Source organism: Panthera uncia, chromosome X (assembly GCF_023721935.1).
Source record: "Panthera uncia isolate 11264 chromosome X, Puncia_PCG_1.0, whole genome shotgun sequence".
Lineage (NCBI taxonomy): Eukaryota > Metazoa > Chordata > Mammalia > Carnivora > Felidae > Panthera > Panthera uncia.
Window position 1 is genome coordinate 104027145 of NC_064817.1, and position 8384 is coordinate 104035528.

The following is an 8384-nucleotide window of genomic DNA, read 5'->3' on the forward strand; positions in this document are numbered from 1 at the left end:
TGTGGAATAGCATATAGGTTTGTATTACATGTTTTTTACAATCACTGGTCCATATTAGTTATTTAATACATTCATTAATCCATTCAACAATATTAAGTGCCTACTATGTATTAAACTCTTTGAAAGGTGCTTAGAATAAAATAAGGAAAAAGTCAAGATTTTTTTAACAAGTCAGGAATACTCTCCACACCTCATGGAGTTAACATTTTAGTGGGAAATAAAGAATAAAAATGAAGAAAGAGACACATAAAATAATTTTGAGTTGTCTACTATGAATGTAAAAAACAAAGACCCCAAATAGGAAATATGCTATATGTATGTGTGTTTGGGAGAGGGGTATATTGGTTGCAGTGGTCAAGAAAAGCATAAAAAAATTGAAACCTAAAAAAATTGGAAGGAGATAGTCATGTAAGAGTTGGGGGTGAGGGTGGTAGAGAGAGTATTCTAGACAGAGGTAATAGGATTTGAGGGAATGATTTAAAGTCTTAGAAAAACTGAAATAAACTAGAGAAAAAACAATATATGGTAGAGGGGGAGTTGGATATATATAGAGAGAAATAAACAGAAAGAGGCAAAGAGAGAAATGAAGAAGAGGGGTGTAGGAAAAATAGAAAAGGGCCAGATCACTTAGGTTCTTTTAGTCCATGCTATGGAACATAGATTTTAAATAATGGGGCGCCTGGGTGGCTTGGTCGGTTAAGCGTCCGACTTCGGCTCAGGTCATGATCTCACGGTCTGTGAGTTCGAGCCCCGCGTCGGGCTCTGTGCTGACAGCTCAGAGCCTGGAGCCTGTTTCAGATTCTGTGTCTCCCTCTCTCTCTGCCCCTCCCCTGTTCATGCTCTGTCTCTCTCTGTCTCAAAAATAAATAAATGTTAAAAAAAATTAAAAAAAAAATACTATAGGAGGGCACCTGGCTGGTGACTCAATTGAAACAGCATGTGACTCTTAATCTCATGGTTGTGATTTCGAGCTCCACATTGGGTGTGGAGATTACTTAAAAATACATAAGTAAAAAATAAACTTAAATATTATAGGAATTCACTGGAGGATGTTAAGCAACATTGTAATCAAATTTAGAACTTAAAATCACTTTTGATTCTGTATAATAAATGAATTACAGAAATACTTTAATGAATGAGAATAAGATGGGTAAGAGACTATTTCAGTGAGAGATGATAGTAATCCTGAATAAAGTGTTTTGCAAAAAAAATGGAGAGAGGACAGGCTCAAGATACATTTTGGAGGTAGAAATGCCAGGATTTACTAATAAATTAGATGTAAGGAGTAATAAAAAGTGAGGTATCGAAGATAGCTCCTGAGTATCTGGTTTGAGTTACGGGTTTCATTTATTTAGATGGTGATAACATGGAGGAAAGGTTTAGGGGAAACACAAGTTCAATTTGGAGGTAATATGTTTGGGATGTTTATGAGAATCCTGAGTGTAGAGGAGAAGCAGACAGCTGCATTTGAGAGTATGTAGCCCAGAGAAGAGGGCTGGAATGAAATATAACTTTAGGAATTATTAGAATATAGGTAATATTCAAGCCATGATAACAGACAAGACCTACAGAGAAATTATGGGTATATAAGAATGATTTACACTAAGCTTTAACACACTTTTTTCTCTTAGACCTGACAAAGAAGGACAAGAAAAGTATATTGAAAAAGAGGAGTCACTGAGGTAGAATGAAAACCAAGAGGAAATGAGAATTGACCCTACCTTTTTTGTATGCTAATGAAATGATCCAGCACGGAGGGGATATTGATGATACACAAGTAAATAAGGAGCAAATTTGGGGAGTGAAATCTCTTAGTGAGACGGGATAGGTTACAGGGCACAAGTAAATCTTTGGTAAAGACAGGAACACTTCGTCTTTTTAACAAGAGGAAAGCTAGATAAAACAGACACATTTGTAGTTACGTTGCTAGATTTAATCTTAGGAAGGTGATGGAGTTTGCTTCTAACGGTTTCTCTTTTCTCAAAGAAGTAGGACCGTGTAAGTGAGGGTAGAGAAGAACATATGGGAGGTTTGAGGGAGTGGAAATGAAAAGAGTATCCTACTAGAACAAATACTATGATTGCCAGACAGTATGGAGTGGCAATTTGATCTTTGAGATCATAAATTTAAGAAGGTGAAACCAAACTGCTTTCTTGAATGATATTCTCTGGCAATGGCTAGTTTCCAGGGTGGAGTAGGCAAATAGTTGGTTTCAATAAGGTTTGGAATTTGGCCAAATGAAAACAATGGAAGAAAAGAGGGGCAAGAGAGTTGGGGGATATTTGAAAAAACAGTTGTAAGGAAGAACCATATGATAAGTGTTAAGTCTCTTCCACTTCTTTCCATGGATTATTAAAGACAGAAAGGACTTTAAAAATATCATGTGACCAACACTTTAATTTTGTTACTGAGAAAGAAGATCCAGGCAGGTAAACTGTCTTTTTTTTGCATCTCAGATCTAGTCAGTAACAGAGAAGGAACTGCTCTGCCCTTATGTGTAATACGTAAATACCTGAAGAAAGACTTACCTTCAATTTAGTAATTTAAATGTCGGGAGTTTAATACCTTTCAAAGAACTTTTAGATCCATCATCATTTTTAAGACTCCCAACTATCTTGTCAGGTATTTGGGAGTAGGTCTTTGATTTGTCTCAACTGATTTTTCAGATGAAAAAACGGAGAATAATGATAATGTCACTACTATATTGTACATGTATTTCAATTATAACTCTTTCTCCTGGAGATAAAAAGTTAATCTTATGCATGTTGATGTAAATGTAAATTTACAAGATGCTAATTATATTATGAGACAGGAGTTTTTTGTCAGGTAACTGGATAATAGGAGCCATATGGAGATTGCCATCATTCAAGCTGAACAACAAATTAAGAAATTAAGGCAGATTTCCATGATGGATATGTTAAAAAAAAAAAAAAACCTGCTTTAGCAAAAAGGAGTTTGGAGGACAGGATTAAGTAAACTATATCAGAGCTATGGTGGGTGTCCAACAAAAGTAATACCTTTTTTTTTTTTTTTAAATTTTTTTTCAACGTTTTTTATTTATTTTTGGGACAGAGAGAGACAGAGCATGAACGGGGGAGGGGCAGAGAGAGAGGGAGACACAGAATCGGAAACAGGCTCCAGGCTCCGAGCCATCAGCCCAGAGCCTGACGCGGGGCTCGAACTCACGGACCGCGAGATCGTGACCTGGCTGAAGTCGGACGCTTAACCGACTGCGCCACCCAGGCGCCCCAAGTAATACCTTCTTAGGAGAAGAGAGAGAAGGCATTCCAGGAAGAGGGAATAATGTGAGTAAACAACCAGAAACCTGAGGATCGTGTTGACAATTGATTTTGGAAACACTGGGCAAAATATGTAAGGGGCTGAAGACAGAGAAGGGAGGAGGAGCACACATATTTTTGGAGAAAGAAAGAGTAGAAAAAGATTTTTTAAATGGGTCAAAGAAGTTGGAGAAACCAAGAGGGTGATATCACAGGGTGCAAGGGAGGAAAGAAACCATCAAAATCATTAGTAAAGAGGGTGCAACGAATATTGGAGCACTGGGGCAAGAATCCTGACTGCACTGAGGTGAGGGATGGGGTGAAAAATAAAAACAACGGATGTGGGCTATTATTTCAAAAAGACTGGGTGAAGTAAAGGAAAGGGAGAGAGCAAAAAAAAAAAAAAAAAACCCACACAGGGGTAAAAGAGGATTGACAGAAGATATTCATATTTATTCTTGCTTTTGTTTTTTAGTAAAGGAAAAACCTGACCAAGATTCTAGCCAAAGAGTCTAAGTCCAGAAAGAAGGAAATATGAACGACATGTAAAGGATAAGTGATGGAGCAAGGAGTGTCTCAGAAGAGGTTAGAGGAGATGGCATGGGGAAATACACAAGTGGAGGCATGATCCTCAAGCAAGAAAGAAGGATAGTCTTTCAGAAGAGGAGAGGGGGTCAAAATGGGTGTTGATAGTGATTATCAAGATAATTACCTCATCATTTTCCTTCCATTTGAGTTTGGAAACTTAAGCCATCCCTAGATGACTATGATGAGCCCACGGAAGAGATGTTCTCCTTGCTTCCTCAGAGCTTGTCTTCTGGTTTCATTTGTTAATGTGGAGCCCCAAATACTTAGTGGAAACCAAAGTGAGTTGCTAAGACAGGTAACTGGTATGCTGTACCACTACTATATTGTTTGACCAGTAGATCCAGTAACAGCATGACAGATATGTTATTATATATCCTTTAAAAAGATTCAATAGGACCTTAAGAATCATGGCTTTCCAACCTTTCATCTCTTGACAACTATGCTTTTCTCTCTAACTTCCCTGAGGCCCAACAGCCTTCCAAAACGAAGAACTAAGAGTTCATCACAAGAAGGCACTTTTAGTTTTCAGGTGGTTGCGGCCAACACATTTTTAGCCCCTTTGGGTTTAGAAAGAGCATAGTGCTTGCCAATGTATCTATCTTTTAAACACTCCTAGCCTTCTGTAAGCAGGGACTGGTAAGATACAGTTCAAACAAGAAAACCAATTATTTTTAAGTTTGGCTCCCGAGGGAGTTTTGCTTTTTAATTGAAAGATCAATGTTTGCTTCTCATGACATCCTGAACTTCCATTCAGTGACTACTGACTGACTAAGTGGTGTGAAATTGGATATTGGAATATCTGACATGTCACATGGGTCAGAGCCACATCCATCTAGGCCAGCCTCCAGAGGCTCCTGGAAGCACTAGGCAGTAGCTTGGGAGGGTACAATGTGAAAAGTACTAGAACTAGTGACAGAAAATCTAGGTTCTAGACCTGGATCTCCCACTGCATGTGCAATCTGGTATATCAGTTGCCTTTACTGAATCCCGTTTTTTTCTACTTTGAATGGGGGCAATCATCCTTTCCCTACTGACTCCACAGGGTTACTGTGGGACTTAAATGAGATTATGTGTGGGAAAGCCTTTGTCAACTATAAATCTACATGCTCTGTGCTAATGTCATATTTGAGAAGCATGAATGATGCTGCTGATCATGGAAGGTGAAGATAGTTTTGTCTTTAAGTTCAAAGATATCTGGATTCCTAAAGGTGGGAGTAATACTCTTACTTTTTTATATCATTAAATATAATTTGAAAACTTCTAAATCCCCTTCCCCCAAAGCTTTTAGTCAACCTTAAGTGATTCTACATTCTAATTAACAGCACAACTGTTATAGTTTGGTTTTTATAATCAAATTAAAAGTCCTCTTACACAAGCTGCCGGAGATAGTGTTTTAAACCAGTTACCTTGTCATTTTTCCATCCTTGGTAAACAGATTACATCTGGCCTCCTGAGTAAGTTCCTTTAGTGCTGGTTCTATAAGTTTCTTTAGTGCTGGTTCTATATGCTTTACCTGCTTTCCAGGTTATACAGAAAAGTTATTGGTTGGAAGTAGTAAAACTTCTTTGTATAGCACTTAGTGAGTCCTCTCTCCAGTTTCTTAATGGCTGTGTGAACATTCTATAATGCTATGTAAACATCATATAAAACAGAGTCTTTGCAGAGATAGGACCATTGCCTGGTATTCCAGGCCACCGTCATTGTCATCCCTTGGTTTCGAAGTTTACAAACAATATTGGATCCCTCTGTGTCAAGCAGTACTCTAAATGCTGGGGATATAAAGATGAAGAAAGGCTGGAAAACTGAACTATTGACTTTGGAGCTCAATGACTAGTGGAAGTGACAGATGCATAAAGTGATGGAATTGCAACATCATGAATGCAACAATAAGACTGTATAAGATGTAGATATAACATAGAGAAAAGAGTTTTGGGATCAGTTTGCAGAGGAACTAGTAACAGTGAAGGTCTATTGGAGGGCCCGCCATATGCATTGGGATTTTTTGTTTGTTCTTTTCAAAGCACTTTTTCATCTATTATTTCATTAATCTTTCCAATGCATTGGGTTTTGAAGGATGAGTAGAAGTATTCCAAGCCAATAAGAAGATGGAAAGAGTTTCAGTCAGAGAAAATAATGCATGCCACTAAGGAGTGGCAGAAAAGAGGCAGGGAAATAGGCAGGCATAGAAGATGGAGGTACACTGTCTTAAAGAGTGTGGACTTTATCCTGAAGTCAATAAGAAGCCATTAAAGAGGTTTTAAATAGGAAAGCAGCATAGTCATGTTTGTATTTTAGAAAGCTATATATTTTGAGTGGCTATGCAAATGATATTAGAAGCAAAGGAAGAGACTCAAGGCAGGAAGTCCAGGGAGGAGTGGGTTATCTCAATTCAGGAGAGGATGGTGGTCATTGGGAAAAGAGAGCCAATGGCTTCAGACAATAATAACAATATTGTCATTTTCACCAATACAATATATTCTCCTTTCACCATCATTCAAATTTATCAAAAGTAATTTGTGGAGGAAAATAATTTTCCTAGTATTTGCAAACATACAAATGGATAATAACTCTGAAGTTCATGTGTGACTTGGTTATTTAATATCAAGTCATATTTCCCATAAAACAACAACAGTCCCAAATCCCTGGCCATCCCAGAGAAATCCAAGAGAAAAATTTTCAAGTACAAAGTACTTGAAAAACTTTATGTTTGCAGTGAAACTTGTTCTCTAATAACATTTGTTGCGTGAATAGATGAGTGAACGAATGAAGGAATAAATGTATGGGTATAATTTACTAACACAGGCAAGGGCCTGTACTAATTTTGGGGGGGAGGTGCCAAGATGTCTCAGATATAGCTCTTGGCCTTAAGGGAAATAAAAAAAATCTTTTAGCTGGACAGCTCACCAAAGTGACACCTCTTCCTTAATTGCCAGCTTGCTCGTCACAAAGGCCCAGCAGGAAGTTTTATTTAAAAAAAATCCAATAAATGTTATGTAATCTTCAATATACAAAGAATACTAACCTAAAGATCACACAAGGCACCAGGTCTTTGATTTCAAGTTTGCAAATTTTTCAAAAGTAAGTTTAATGAACAATACATAATTTGTGCATGGCAGACAGTTAAAGCAGGATTAACTAAGCTTCCCTTCAACTCCAGACCACCAGTCTCCCTCCCCGAGGGCAACTGCTATAAACAGTTTGTTGTGGGTGCTTCCAGAAATTTTGTATGCTCATACCAGCATTTATATACATTTCAATTTTTCATATTTACACAAAAGACATTGCACATGCATAATAATTCTACAGAGCTTTTTAATTTGTCTTGGAGATCTTTCTGTATCTGCACACATAAATCAGTCTCATTCATTGTAACATTTGCATAGTGCTCCAGCATATGGGTAAGGCATTATTTATTTATTTATTTATTTTTGTCAGGGAGCTTGTTTTCTAAGAAATAAAACATTACCAGTATAGTGAAAATTCCTTTTGTCCCCAACCCAATATCTCTTGAGCCCCAGAGGTATCTATTATCCTACAGTTGATGTACATTCTCCATGTTTATGTATCGGTCCTCTTACTACATATGAATGTATCCATAACAGCATGTGGTAATATTTTGTATGTTTTAAATTTTGCGCAAATGGCATCATAACTTTTTGCAACTTGCTTTCCTCCCCCTACTTTACATTTTTTTTTCATACCTGTTCCTGTTGATACATTTACTCATGGTTGTTCTACCTTGTTCTTTTTTATATGGAATACTGTGGATTTGTTTTTCCTTATACCTCACTTGCTAAAAAGAAGAGTCTGGGAGCTGGAATTATTTTTCTCTGATCCCTGCTTTGAGGTTGCCCTGGATGGACTAATCAAAGGATGAAAGATTCTTATAAATTTAAAATCTAGAACTGTTTTGGTCTAGAAAAGGAGGGACAATTCTGTTAATAAATTTTAGTCATTATGAACAATGTTGCACTGAATATCCTTGAATACATTTCTCGTATTTCTTTTTTTTTAATTTTTTTAATGTTTGTTTATTTTTGAGAGCACAAAAGAGATAGAGCATGAGTTGGGGAGGGGCAGAGAGAGAGGTAGATACAGAATCTGAAACAGGCTCCGGGGTCTGAGTCAGCACAAAGCCCGATGCTGGGCTCGAATCCACAAACTGTGAGATCATGACCTGAGCCGAAGTTGGTCCCTTAACTGACTGAGCCACCCAGGCACCCCAACATTTCTTGCATTTATTTGAGGTACCTAAGAGCTGAATTTTTGGTTCAGAGTATACTCATATTTTCATATTCACTAGGTACTACCAAATTGCTCTCTAAAGTGGGTGTACAAACACACATTCCCACACACAGTGTATAACAGTATCTATTTCCTCGCATTTAATATTGGCAGATGCTTTTCTTTGGGGCACTCTGAAGTCTATGCAGTAGTATCTCTGTGCTAATTTAATTTTCATTTCCCTGATTATTAGCGAGGATAAAAGCATGTTTTCATATATATACTAGCCATTCA